At 39.6% G+C, this 14,113-nt stretch overlaps 1 protein-coding gene across 3 annotated transcripts in view; it reads left to right on the top strand.

The window, feature by feature from the left end:
* Nucleotides 1–14,113, top strand: part of SMAD1 (SMAD family member 1) — a 93,373-nt gene that overhangs the window by 18,183 nt on the left and 61,077 nt on the right. The window contains exons 2-3 of one of the 3 annotated variants that reach the window (XM_043973494.1): nucleotides 4,060–4,152; nucleotides 11,948–11,999. The exons of 1 other annotated variant lie outside the window; for it this stretch is intronic. The gene's annotated coding sequence lies outside the window, so the exon portion shown is untranslated. The remainder of the gene's footprint in view (nucleotides 1–4,059; nucleotides 4,153–11,947; nucleotides 12,000–14,113) is intronic. One more of the 3 variants, XM_043973496.1, reaches the window with a different exon arrangement.

Genomic DNA, 14,113 nt, shown 5'->3' on the forward strand with positions numbered 1-14,113 from the left:
TAAATAAGGAGGGCACAAACCATCTTGGGTTGGACATGGAGTAGATCAAAGCTCCCGTGCTAATTAGTGGGATTGAGCCATGAGGGATTGCTGCACTTCCAGCCTGGATCAGATAGGAAAACCCATTCTCCTTCCCTCAGAAAAGTGTCCCTTGGCTTCATCAGACTGCCAGAGGAGTCCACAGATGTTCCAAGGTTAAGAGCTCCTGCTTCACATTCCCAGTGTGGAAACTCCCTCTACTAATATAATCATACAAATTAGGCAGTCTGTATATTCTTTTTTGTTTTGTTGGTGGAGCAATGAGGGTTAAGTGACTTGCCCAGGGTCACGCAGCTAGTAAGTGTCAAGTGTCTGAGGCCAGATTTGAACTCAGGTACTCCTGAATCCAGGGCTGGTGCTTTATCCACTGCGCCACCTAGCTGCCCCCACAGTCTGTATATTCTTGTCTTAAAGAATTGCCTGGGAACCCAAGGGCTTGTGATCTGCCCAGGATTTCAGGGCTGGCTTGAGTCAGACGGGACTTGTACCAAGTGAGATCTGTTCTGATGACTCCAAGGCCAGCCCTCTGTTCCCTGTTCTCTTCTGCTCTGTGGATTAGGATTATCAGTGGAATCACTGAGGCCTGTAAGCAGCTTCCCCTTGTCTAAGTCTAGTCATGACAGTCCCTGTCTGGAGGAAGCAGCAGTTAAGTTTGGAAGAGGAGATGAGGTTTTTGTATTCACAGTAGGATTGTTATGGGAAAGTGCAATTCTGTCAGCTTAAAATGCCCACATGGGTAAACATGAGAAAGTGGAATATTAAGGGGAAAAATTGGGCAAAAGAAAGGATAAATGCTAAGAATAAAAACAGAACATGAAAAATAGCTCTGCTTTTTTTTTAAAATTAATAAAGTATTTTTTTCCATTACATGTAAAGATAGTTCTCAACCTTTGTTTATACAAGCTTTACAATTTCAGATTTTTCTCCCTCCCTCCCCTCCCTCCTCCCTCCCCTAATAGCTCTGCTTTTGGTATTAAGCCAAGTGACTTGCTCAGGGTCACACAGCTAGCAAGTGTGAGTGTCTGAGGCCTGATTTGAACTCAGGTCTTCCTGAATCCAGGGCTGGTGCTTTATCCACCATGCTACCCAGATGCCTCTACATTATTTTCTTGGTATAGATCTTTCTGTGCTTCTCTGTATATTCATCACATATGTCATTCCTTACAGTTCAGGAATATTCCATTATATTCATATACTACAATGTGTTTAGCCATTCCTTGATCAGTGGACATCCACATTGTTTGCCATTTTTTGCCGTCATACAGAGTGCTGCTATCAATATTTTAGAGAATATGGACATTTTGTTCTTATTGATACCTTCCTTGAGGTATAAGCCCAGTGATGGAGCTTCTGGTTCAAAGATATGGACTTACTTTGCGTAACTCCAAATTACTATCCAGAATAGTTGCACTGATTGACAGCTCTCTAATCCTCCCACCCCTCTGACATTGATTATTTGCCGTTTTTTATCATCTTTCCCAATTTACTGGGGGTGAGGTGAAACCTCAGGGTTGTTTTGATGAACATTTCTTTAATTATTAGTGCCTTGGAGCATTTTTTTTTTAATCTTTGCAATTCTTCTTTTGAGAACTGTTTGTTTATATCCTTTGACCACTTAGGTTCCCAAATTTAAGAAATTTACTGTTGCACTATGAGTTTGCTGGCCTGATACATGTTTTTATTCTTATCCCGTAAATTTCTTTTGTATTCCTCTTTCCCATTTTGCAAATTTCATTTTATAATATGCAGTGTGTAAATTGGGAAAGGAGAGTATATAGAGGGTGTCTCCTATTCATGTAAAGGATCTAGGATTTCATTCTTACAGGGTGCTCTTGGTGTGAAAACTTCTTCCACCAATGCAGTTGTCCCCTGTGATCCCGATCAGATTTAGGTAAGCCATAGGGATCTGTCTGAGTCACCAAAATGAAGTGGCATGCCCCAGGTCTGGAACACTAATGCTGGTGTTGAACTAGATCTTGAAGGTCACTTCCAACACAGAATCTATCTGCCTCTGCCTCTGCCTCTCATTAGCCGTATGATCTTGGGTGAGTCATTCCTGGCTCTAAATTTTCTCATCTATAAAATGAAGAAATCGGACTATATCATCTCAAAGGGCCCTTTCCAGCTTTGATCTTTTCATATAGAGGACAGCAAAGGGAAGATTTGTAGTCTGAAAAGTTGAATGAGTAAAAGTCCAAAGTTAACCCGTCTGACACCCTGTAGGTTTGGATCTCACAGAGATCAGCCTCTCGTTTTGTGTGTTGGGAAAGGGAGGCTAGGTGGATTTTAGAATCATAGACTTCTAGAGCTAGATGAGGACCTGAGAGGTAATCTCAAACCTCTCAGGTTTGTAGAGGGGAGAAACAGAGACCCAGAGAAATTTCAAGTAATTTAAAGTCACATGGCAGAGGAGCTGGGCCTGGAACTCAATCCTTCTGACACCTAAGTCCAGTGATTTTTCTATTGTAATTCCATGCTGATCCTTAGATGATCCATAGATCCACCCCTTCTCCTCAACACAAATATGGTGGAATGAACACTGAATTACGAACCTGGAGTTGAGCGCCAACCTTATCACTTGCTGGCCATGTGATTTTGGGTAAGACGCTTAACTTCATTCAGTGCCTTAGTTTTCACTATATGTAAAATGGAGATACTCATATTCCTATAATTGAACTTAATCTTAATGTTTTTAAAATAGGGAGAATCCTTTAAAAAGTGGTTTGAGGTGAGACTTGTTTACTGTGTGTGGTGTTAGGTAGGGTTCTTGCTTCCTGTCCTCTCAAGCTCCACCTTATTCATTCAGCAAATATTTGTTGAATCTACTGTAACCATATTGCTACTGTATCCATAAAACAGTTACAGTATCTATAAAACAGGGCTGATCATAACATTCACATTAACTACCCTTACTGGATGGTTGTGAAGCAAAGCACGTACTTTGTAAACTGTGAAGTGCTATCCAGAGGGAAGCTTTGGTTACTGGAGGTGCCCAGTAAATGTTGATAGCGAATGAATGGGTGGGTCTTAGAGATCCTATGGATGGTAGTATTTGGAAACGCAATGGACCCTATTGAAGGTTTGTTGATTTCTGGAGCAGAGTGGCAGCTTCCTGGTGAGTGAAACCCTCAAGATAAGCAGTGTTTATGGATTACAAGGAGGCAGTCCCAGGTATGGAAAGAGAAAGAATGGGAGCATGAGAGTAATGGAAGACAAGGAAGGGAGTGTGGAAACTAGAAAATATCGGAACTAGTGCCATGGGGTTTTTTTTGTTTGTTTGTTTGTTTTTTCAGGCAACGGGGGTTAAGTGACTTGCCCAGGGTCACACAGCTAGTAAGTGTCAAGTGTCTGAGGCCGGATTTGAACTCAGGTACTCCTGAATCCAGGGCCGGTGCTTAACCACTGTGCCATCTAGCTGCCCCAGAACTAGTGCCATGTTACCAATTATTCTCTACGTGTCTACATAGGTCACTTCTTGCCCTACTCATCTTTCTTTCCACTGGTTTATTCACTACCAAGCTTCTGTTGTGATTGCAGTGAGTTTTGTTTTTTTTAATTTTTAGCAATCATTCATTATTTTAAAATCTGGTGAGATTTCTTGTCGTTTGGAAGAATTTCTTGAGTGAGAGTCAGCAGAAGTAGTGGAAAATCCAGTGGATTTGGAGTTCAGATCACCAGGACAGCTGTGCACTTTTAGTGGCCTTGGGCAAATGAATGAACTTTTCTGAGCCTCTGTTTACTCATCCATGAAATGGAAGGGTGAGATGGGTTGGCCTCTGAAGGTACATCTACATCTCTAGGTCTATGGTCCTAGGATCCTTTCCAGTTCTAAATTTTTGATCTTAGTTACTTTGAGTCATTCAACAAGCACTTAATGATTTTATTTATTGATCACCCACTATGTGATAGGCTGCAGGAATATATTTTAAAACCCAACCTTGTTATACTATATGTTATTAATAGGAAGATTCAAGACAGAATCTTTGAATAAATGGCAACACTTTTGTTTCTGTTTAACAGAAAACAAGCAAAACCTGCCCTGCAAAAAGAAAAAAAAAAAGAGAAAAAAACCCCATCTTTGTCCCTTGATCTTGCAGTAGTTTCCTTTTTAAGGTATGTGCCTGTTACATAATGGAGTAGATAAGAGAGAGACCTTTTATCCTCTTCCCAAAGCTCTAAATCTAAATAGGTATAGGTTTGCCTTTGGCATCTTCCTGATAAAAACTCCCTTGGCTCTTTTTGCTACTGAGGGAATCTGCTGAAATAAATTTACTCAGATTCAGTGATATTGAGTAAAGATAAAACAGTAAAGGGTTGGCAAGGGTGGGGTGTTTTTTTGTTTTGTTTTGTTTTGTTTTAATGTATAAAGTAATTGAATTAGTACTTTCTATCTCTTCTGCTAACTAGGTAAAGAAGAAGACTGATTTTCAGGGCCTAGTACATTCCTTGTTGCTTGGTTTGAGTTTTGTTGCCGAAAATGGTATGGTCAAAGACTTGAAGAGTTGTTTTCCTGCTTTATAACTTCAGGAAGTTGGACCATTCCTCTGGCCTCCTAAACCCACTTTTGTTTATTTATTGAGGCCTGCCATTGTATTTGGTGTTTCCAATACCACGGACAGGACAATGCAATCTCGTGCCTGTGGGACTGCCTGGTTTCCCCCACCGCCTTTCTGGGACGATGTTCAGCTATTTGTTGGAGTTTATGTGGGAGAGCTGGGCTTCTCTACAATCATTCAAGATGCTGTCGTAACTGAAAGTCCCCCACCTGAGTTACATTTTTGTTTGTTTGTTTTATACAGGTTTTCTTTTTTTCCTCTGACCTTAATAAAGACCGAATAAAATGAACATTTATGTATACAAAGTAGAATAGAAGATTTAATGGAACCCTTTATCTCTATTACATACAGCTTGTTTTCCCTTTAAGTATATGATAAAGTTGGCATTTAACTGTTCAAGCTGTTTGGCTTCTCTGTATTTCCTTTTGTTCTGGCTGGATCTTTAAAAAAATGCCTCAATGACCCCCTCCTTTTTTATATGAATGTGCCCCCCCCCACCTCTTTTGCTCCCATTGGAAAAAAGAAAAGAAAAGCAAAACTCTTGTAATAAATATGCATATTCAAGTAAAACTGATTTTCATATTAGCCCTATCCAAAAATATGTCTTTTTCTGCAAGGTTTATCATGTCTTTTTCAGAAAGTGAGTAACCTTCATTATTAGCCCTCTGGAATTATGATTGGTTATTGTTTTTATCAGAATTCTTAAATCTTTCAGAATTCTTTGTCTTTGCAGTGTTATTATTAAGCTATAAATTGTTTGTCTTGGTTTTGCTCATTTCATTTGGCATCAGCTCATATTAGTCTTCCTAGGTTTCTTAAAACGGTTTCTTTAGTCATTTCTTTTGGTTTAATAATACTCTGTGCTTTGAGAGAGAAGGAATCTACAGTGGGGAAATTTTATTATTCTGTAACAGTTACTGTTAAGCTTCAGTTATCAACAGCAAATTCTGGGCTGGGCATCTACCCATCACCCAGAATACTTCGGAGCCATCTCATTTACCTGAACAATTGAGTAGCATTTTAGGAATGTAAAATGGTTTTTAATTTGGCAAGGAAAGCATCAAAACAAAACCTTGTTAACATTTCAAAATTAATAATTCTTAAAGAAATTTACTATTTGGGTTTATTTATACCACTGATCTCTTCTAATCTTAGTCCACATTATATCAGTATGTGAAATTAGAGTTATGTAGTAGTTCCACCTTTGCATTCTTTTTTTAAATTATTTTATCTTATTTTATCTTATCTATCTATTCATTCATTCATTTATTTTTTCCCTTGCTCTGCATTCTAAAGCATTGGCCCCTCAGCTAATGTGTATCAAAGGCGTTTCCCATGGTTTCCTGGTGTTAAGGCTACCATCTACACTAGTATTGTCAAACTCAAATAGAAGTGGAGACTGCTAATCTGTATAGAAAGATCCCTGCTGGCTGAATATTGACTTAGAAAACCACATATTAATGTTATCTATGTTTTACTCTGTTTTTATTTATTTTGTTAAATATCTCCCAGGTATATTTTAATCTGGTACAGGCATGTTTGATACCTCTGAACAACACCATTATTTTCTCTTCCATTGATGTCTGAAAATTTGAGTTGATCTTATTTCAATATTTGTTGAAGGTTAGTGTAAAGTTAAGCACATCAGAACTCATAAGGAGAAATAGAAGGAGCAGTGATTGATCCTGGCCTGGTGTCCTCACTGACACTAGGCAACTAGAGTATTCAATAGCACCCCAAGTGCTGGTGTTCTTTCTTCTTTGGCTTCTGTGATAGACCATACTCTTGGTTTGCATCCTGTCTTCTCTTAATGCCTCTTCCTCATTACTGCTCTTACTCCCCGTTGTGTTCCCTATCTCTGCCTATATCCCTGCACTTTTCCCCTTGGTAATGTGGCCTACTCCCAAATAGCTTCAGCAACCACCTACAAGAACAATATTCAGTCCTTAATCTCCAACTCTTAAGATTATTCTTTTTGTTTGTTTGTTTTTGTTTTTGTTTTTGGTGAGGTAATTGGGGTTAAGTGACTTGCCCAGAATCACACAGCTAGTAAATGTCATTTGTCTGAGGTCACATTTGAACTCAGGTCCTCCTCACTCCAGGGCTGGTGCTCTATCCACTGCACCACCTAGCTGCCCCTATATTGATTCTTAGGATCTTTATTTCCTATCCTATTGATCATTCCCAAGGGAGATAAATACTTCCCGCTCTTCACTCCTCACTTGAAAAAGGGATCAAGTTTTTAGAGGTTTTTTTCCATCTCAAGTGGCTTCCTGGGTGATATGGCAAACATACTGTTTTGCTTTTTTCCTTTTTGCTTGTCTGTACTAATTTGGTGCAATCCATTTAAAAAAATGAATCAGTGGGGGTGGGACAGTGAGGGTTAAGTGACTTGCCCAGGGTCACACAGCTAATAAGTGTCAAGTGTCAAGATTGGTTCTGAACTCAGGTCTTCCTGAATCCAGGGCTGGTGCTTTATCCACTGCACCACCTAGCTGCCCCTTTGGTTGTCTTAACAGAATTAATGTCCAGGAGGTACTGGTAACAGTACCATCGTCCTCTTCGCTTAACTGAAGCTATCTAGAATATAATGTTAATTTGGGGTGCCACATCTTAAGAGATATATTCCCAATTTGGAACATAACTAGGGGACAGTGTCCAGGATGAGAACTAGTTTTAAATCCCTACCTCTGAGATGGTTTTTTGGAGAGATGGGTGTTTTAGCTCAGAGATAACAGACAGAGCATAAAGCACCTGCCCTGTATTTAGGAGGACCTGAGTTCAAATCTAGCCTCAGACACTTGACACTTACTAGCTGTGTGACCCTGGGCAAGTCACTTAACTCTCATATTGCCCCGCAAAAGAAAGAAACAAAAAACAAACAAAAAGAGATAACAGATTGAGTCTGATCTGGAGAAGGAATTAAATTTTTGGCTTGATTCCAGAGGCCATCTAGAATGAAAGGAAGGAACATTTCTGCTGAATGTGAGGGAATATAATATTTCCTATCTATTAGTGCTGTCCAAAAATGGTGGGGCAAGCCTACATGGAGGCTAGCTAAGACTGACTCTCTATGCCATGAAGGACAGTCTTGGATGGGATGGGAGATTGGGTTTGATCAAATCTTAAATTGCCATCGCAAAATTTCTGAATTTGAAAGGACTTCAGTGGCCACTTAGTCCAACCATGATATGGACAAGAATGGACCAAGGCAAGTGCTTGTCAAGGGAGGTGGGGGTGCGGGGGAGGGCACTAAATTCTAATTTTGCCCTGTACCTTCAAGATGATTCCAGTTTTTGTTTCTGGGGGGCCAATCAAAACATGTCAACCCCTCAGATATTTGAAGACAGTGATCATGTCTTTCTCCGCCCCATGCCCCTCTTTCCTAATACAGATTAAATATACATACCCCTTCCAGTTTTAATAAGTACTAAGGCACACAACCTATAACTTTAAAACTTCGGTAAAAAGCTGGTTCAGATTTTCTAAATATTAGTATTGCTTTTTAAAAGTCTCTTCATTTAATGGTGAAAGAGATTTTGTTGTTAGATTGGGGGAAGGTATAAGGTCTTTTAATTTCAGAGAGCTTAAAATGACTTGAATGTTAAAATACTTCTTCAAAGGCCATAATCTGTCCGTTATCTGTTTTCTCATTTCCCCACTAGGTGGGTTTGTCTCTGTCCCTCTTTTAAAACTGCATTTATATTAAAAAAATAGTTAACTTTTGAAAAATTCCTGAGTGACAAGTTAACAAGTTTTATTCCCCTCACCTGTGAAGGAAGCAGCCCCACCCAGCTTTACTGAATGAGAAGGGAAGTGATTTTTTCAAATGATAAAAAAGAAATAAAATTCCATGCCCTTCCCAGAGGAGGAGTCCAACAATTGAGAGAGGAGTGAGACCATATGTTGGTTTGTAAAAGGATATAGCTTGTAAAGATGTTTCCTTTGCTGCCTGTGATGAATATGGATGTGTTTCCCTTCTAGAGGGTCCCCGATTAAATGATGCAATTAAGGGCTGAGCTGACAGATCTAAATATAGGAAGAAGGTTTGGGCTATCCTGCCTTTGTGTATCTCAGCACACCCTTACAGATGTGCACTGCTGTTGTAAACAGCACCTGTTTAGTGAAGAGTTCAAAACGTCAGGAAAGGGGAAGGATCTCAGGAAAACGAGGCACATCAGGATTTTTATGATAAAAGGAAAATCAGATTTCTCCCACAGATAACCCCTCTCTTCCTCCCCCCTCCCCATTTTACCCATGTACTTGGAACTTAGACATGCTTGTTTTGTTTTGCTGGTTAATGCTTTGCCTTCTTAATAATAACGGAAGCTTCATAACTGGCCACTAGTGGAAATTTTCCTCTTAGTATTGTTTGCAGATTGTAAGGTTGTTGGGTTTTTTTAATAAATATCTGCAAGAGTGACTTAATCCAATACAATGGGTATTTAAAAAATCATTTCTGTGACTAATGATTAATCCTCCCACCACCTCCCTTAAAAAGCCCTGAATGATTTAGAGAACATGATTTTTTTTTTTTAAGTCCCTTTGGTTTCCTTCAGTCTTTCCCCTCTTTGAGGAAGCAGACACTTAAGTAGCTGAGGGTGAACAGAGATTGACTTTTGTGTGTGTGCTGGAGCCATTGTAGCTGGAGATTTCAGAAGGGTGTGATACAGATAGAAGGCAGTTTTTCCATTCTGCTTTTGAGTGTGAGTTAGAGTGTGCAGCTAGAGAGACTTTTTGAGGGGATTGGGAGGGCCCAAAGAGGGAGATGGAGAGATAGAAACTTCAAAATGGGTGCGAAGAGGTAGCAAAGATTGAGGTGCGAGTTCTGTATGTGCATGACAATTCATAAGAGTTCTTGTCCTCAAGAAGTTTAAAATCCAGAGAAGGACGTGGTACAGAAAATAACGTACTTAAACAAAGAGGTAGACAAAATGCTCATGTAATTGTATACCCATAAGTATGTACTGTCAATCCACTCCATTCTTCAGTTTTATTAGGGCTATGCAAGGTACTCTAAATGAAATTGTTTTAAAATGCTATAGTGGGGGGAGGAAAAGAATTTGGAACCCAAAGTTTTAAAAATCAATGTGAAAATTTCTTTCTACATGTAACTTGGGGAAAATTCTAAATAAATCAAAACCAAAACAAAACCAAAATGTTACAGCAAAGAATTGATATGATAGAAAGAGGAATTAGACTTATGTTTACACGATGAGGCATGAGGACAGAGCTGAGAGCCATGGATGGACCCTGCCTGGCAGATTTCTGTGGACAGATTTGTGATATCCCGAGCTCTTCTGTCCACTGGGATGGGCTGATTCTGGAAGGAGGCACTTGTATCTTCTTGGAGGTTTTCAGGATACGTTTATATGGTCATTTGCTATTTTTGTAGAGAAGATTCCTTGTTTCTGTATGCGCTGGACTAAATGACTTCTGTTGACCCTTTTCACTTGGAGGTTCTGTGAAAGTTATTCCTTTTCCAATTCCTGAATCATCCCACCTCATTGAGCTCAATGTTCCAAGAGACCCCACTTGGTGTCTCTGGCCAGTGATTGACCTCTTAGGTGCACAGACCACTCTCCATTCTTCTTTATATGGGCCCATGCATCTCAGAGGAATTTTATCTCCTTTATTTTATTTGGACTTGTAAGAAATAGCCTTTCTTTCTTAGTAGTCAAGCTGTTGTGATTAAATGAAGGGTAGTCACAGAGTAACTGCTGTCCTTTCATTACAGGCTTGAAACAGGTGCTCCAGGCAGCATAACTGAGAGATTCAGCTACTAGCATCAGTGTTAGAGGTGCATGGGTCAGAGCTGTAAATTATTCCAAGCTGAAGTGCCTAAAAGAACATAAAATGAGGGTCATCAAAAAGTAGTAGTGATTTCTGTGGTCTCAGTAAATAGTTATTGTTTTGGTTTTCATTATAGATGTAATGGCCATTCTAAGATCCGTTATCTCTTGGTATGTGATAGGTTTCCTCTGTGTGGGGAGGTTTTTGAAAGGAGGGGAAAGGGTGATCATTATTAAGAGAAGACTGGGGGGGGGGAGCTAGGTGGCGCAGTGGGTAGAGCACCGGCCCTTGGAGTCAGGAGGACGTGAGTTCAAATCTGGCACTTGACACTTACTGTGTGACCCTGGGCAAGTCACTTAACCCCAATTGCCTCACAAAAAAAAAAAAAAAGAGAGAGAGAGAGAAGACTGAGTGACCATTTGTTGAGAAGGGTGTAAATCAGGTCATTTCTTAGGTATAGTTTGGACTAGTTAGCTCTTAAGGTATCCTGTCCAGTGCTGAGGTTCTTGGCTTTCCACTTGGGAATTAACTGAGAAGAAGTGCTTTGAGCAGAGGAAAAAGGAAATGTGAACCACTTTCCTTGCTTTGCCTAACTAATGGGCATCTTTGTGCACAAATTGGATAAGTAAGTTGGGTACATTTTTTTAATGTTTTGGAGGTATTTGAGTGAAGTGCCTTGATAAATCCCAAGAGAGATGTGTTAAAGAACTGTCGAGAACGATCACTATTTTGTGGCTGAATAAGTTTGTATAAATGTGACAGAATCCTACTGTGCTCTAAGGAATTATGAAGGGAATGTTTTCAGGGATACCTAGGAAGACTTATATGAATCAGGGCAGAGTGAAGTGAGCAGAACCAGGAGAACACATTAGAAAATGACAACAATATTGTGGCTCTGATCAGGGTAATCAACTAGGATTCCAGAGAACTAATGATAACATGCTACCCACCTCCTGATAGAGAGATGAAGGGAGTCAAAGACTCAGCAGAAGGAGACTTCCTCCCTTCCTCCCTCCCTCCTTCCCTCTTTCCCTTCTTCCCTCTCTCCCTCTCCCTTCTTTTTCTTGGAAATGGCAGTTTGGAGATTTGTTTTGCTCTATTGTATGTGTTTGTGACTGGGGGGTTTGTTTTTCTTTTTTTCTCAACTGGGAGGGAGAGAAGGCAGATGTTTGCTGACTGGGGAAAAAAGGAAATTCAATTTGAAAAAGGAGAGAGTAATTACTATTTTGAAGAAAGGATCAAGAGAGATGCAAAAGAATTCAGCTCTTCTGTCCCTCACTCTAATAATAACTAAGCAGGACACAATCCAGTTAAGAGACATTATTTATATGGGATTTTTTTTTAGTTGCCAATTAATTGTTTAAACTTCTGTAGACACACACAAATACTCAAATATCTGAACAAGAGCCCAAGAGATAGGATAAACAAAATCTTCATAGGCCAATAATAATAATCATAGCTAGCATTTATATAGTACCGTAAGTTTTGCAAAGTGCTTCACAAATATTGTAGATTTAGAGGTAGAATGTCTAATCTAGTTCAATTCCCTCATTTTACAGCTGTGGAAAAGGAGGCCAAAAGTAAGGAAGTGACGTGCCGGAAATCACAGAGGTAGGTAATCAAGTCGCACAAATGGAATTTGGACCCCTGTCCTTTGATTCCAGATATCTTTTCCCATCATGCCTCTCCTCTGTAGTGTCCAGACTTCTGTGTATGACTTTGTTCATTCTTGAGTACCTACACAGTCATGTTCTTCTGGCTGGCTTGAGTCTTTGATTTTTTTCCCCCCTCTCTGAGAGATTTGTAGAATATTCCGTGATCAGTTTTCCTTCATTCAGAAGATACAATTGCCCTATCTCCTTTTTTTGGGTGGAGATGGAGTGGTGGCTAATAGGATCATAGTATCTCAGATTTCAAGCTAGAAGGAATCTTAAATCTAATGACTCATTTTTTAATGCTTTATAAAGTACATAAATTATCTTATTTGATCCTCTCAACAAACCTGTGAGGTAGGTGCTGTTATCATTTCCATTTTACAGATGATAAAAGTGGAAGTAAAGTGAGTTGCCTAGGTCACACAGGTTGTGAGTATCCCACCACTCTAACCCAGCCCACTCATATTACAGATGACAAAACTGAGGTTAACTCAATTGTCAAGCCTACACAGGTAGCATTGGCAGTTAGTAGCAGTGCCAGGATCTGAACCCAAGTTCTTCCGACTGGGCTCCAAAACCCAGCACTCTTTTGTTACTCATGTAACGATTGGAATGACGCCACCTGCTGGAGACTTACTATAGAAAAGCTCCACCATGAAAGGAAGGTCTTTGAGGGCAAGACCATGCATCTTTTCTTTGGCGTCAGGAAGTGACATTTGCTTGTGGGAGGAAGAAGGGGGGAGCCTAGCGCTCTGATGGGGGTTCTTTTCCTGGGGACTGGCGGAGAGGGGAGTTAGAAATGTGCTCTCCCTTTAATAGATAGATGAATGTAGGCCTTTTTCTCTCTCTTTACCAAATTCTTATTCTCCTAAATAAATGCTTAAAAGTTTAACTCTTGCTAAAGCTTATAATTTATTGGCGACCACTCATTAGGTATTTTAGACAGACTAGCTAGAATTTTAGTTTTAACACTCAATACTGCCCTGCTTTACTGCCAATATAAAGTGGCTCAACCAAGGTAACATGTGTGGCTTGGGAATCTTTAAAGGCTTCAAATACTTTAAAAAAAACCTCAAAAACCCGAATGTGTCATTTTTGGTGAGAAAAGGGCCTCCAGACTGAAATCCGTGCCTTGTAGATCCTTTTTGACTTGTTGGTCTTTAATTAACTGAATTTTAGAGATAAGCAAGAATTGGACAGAGATAAGCCTTTGGGGATAAGCAGGAATTGATTTCATCTAAAGTAACTGCTGGTAAGATAATACTAGCTTCTTAGGTCTTGGAAATCCAGTCAGTCCATCATAAACGAATTTTGTTGTGTGGATGACACCCCGGCTACTCATCAAACCTGTACCTTGCCAAGAAGCAACTAGGAAAAGACTTAAACTGATCATTTTGCTATGTCTAATTCCTTCCTCCTCTACTCCTTCCCAGTCCTCCCTAAAGCCCCCTACTTCCTTTTCCTCTGATCATTGGCTATCTTGTATCCCTGAGGGATCTCCCTTCCTGTAGATAGAAGACAAGTAGGGGAAAGCCGTAGAGTCACTGTTTAAAGTTGTTAATAGGCACAGAGATGGTGATAGGAAGATGTATATTCAGAAGTTACTATGACGTAAAACATCACAAAAAGATGTCGATTTTAAAATATCATTAACATTTTTGTTTTTTGGGGAAATGCTTGTGGTTTGCACCATAGCCATTTCCCAAGACCTTTCCTTCCTACCCCATCTCAATACCTTCCCCTTTACTGAAATACTCCCATGAATCTGTGATGTCATCTATTTGTAAAGTTCCTTCCACCAATTCCTCAGCTGTTCATTACTGTAGGATACACTTGTAGCCTGTGTACCAAAAGACTGTCTGGGATATATTTATTGGATGTAGCCAGTACTGGAATTTGTTTTGCTTAATTAATACACATTTGTTACAAGGGTTTGGTTTTGTTTTCTTTTTAAATGAGGGGAATTGTGGGAGAGAAAGAAGATGGATTTTCCTCATATGAAAATAATGAAAAATAATAGTAAGGAAGAAGAATAATTGGTCTAGAATTTAATATTTAATAAAACATTCC

The sequence above is a fragment of the Dromiciops gliroides genome, chromosome 6 (genome assembly GCF_019393635.1).
Source record: "Dromiciops gliroides isolate mDroGli1 chromosome 6, mDroGli1.pri, whole genome shotgun sequence".
Classification (NCBI taxonomy): domain Eukaryota; kingdom Metazoa; phylum Chordata; class Mammalia; order Microbiotheria; family Microbiotheriidae; genus Dromiciops; species Dromiciops gliroides.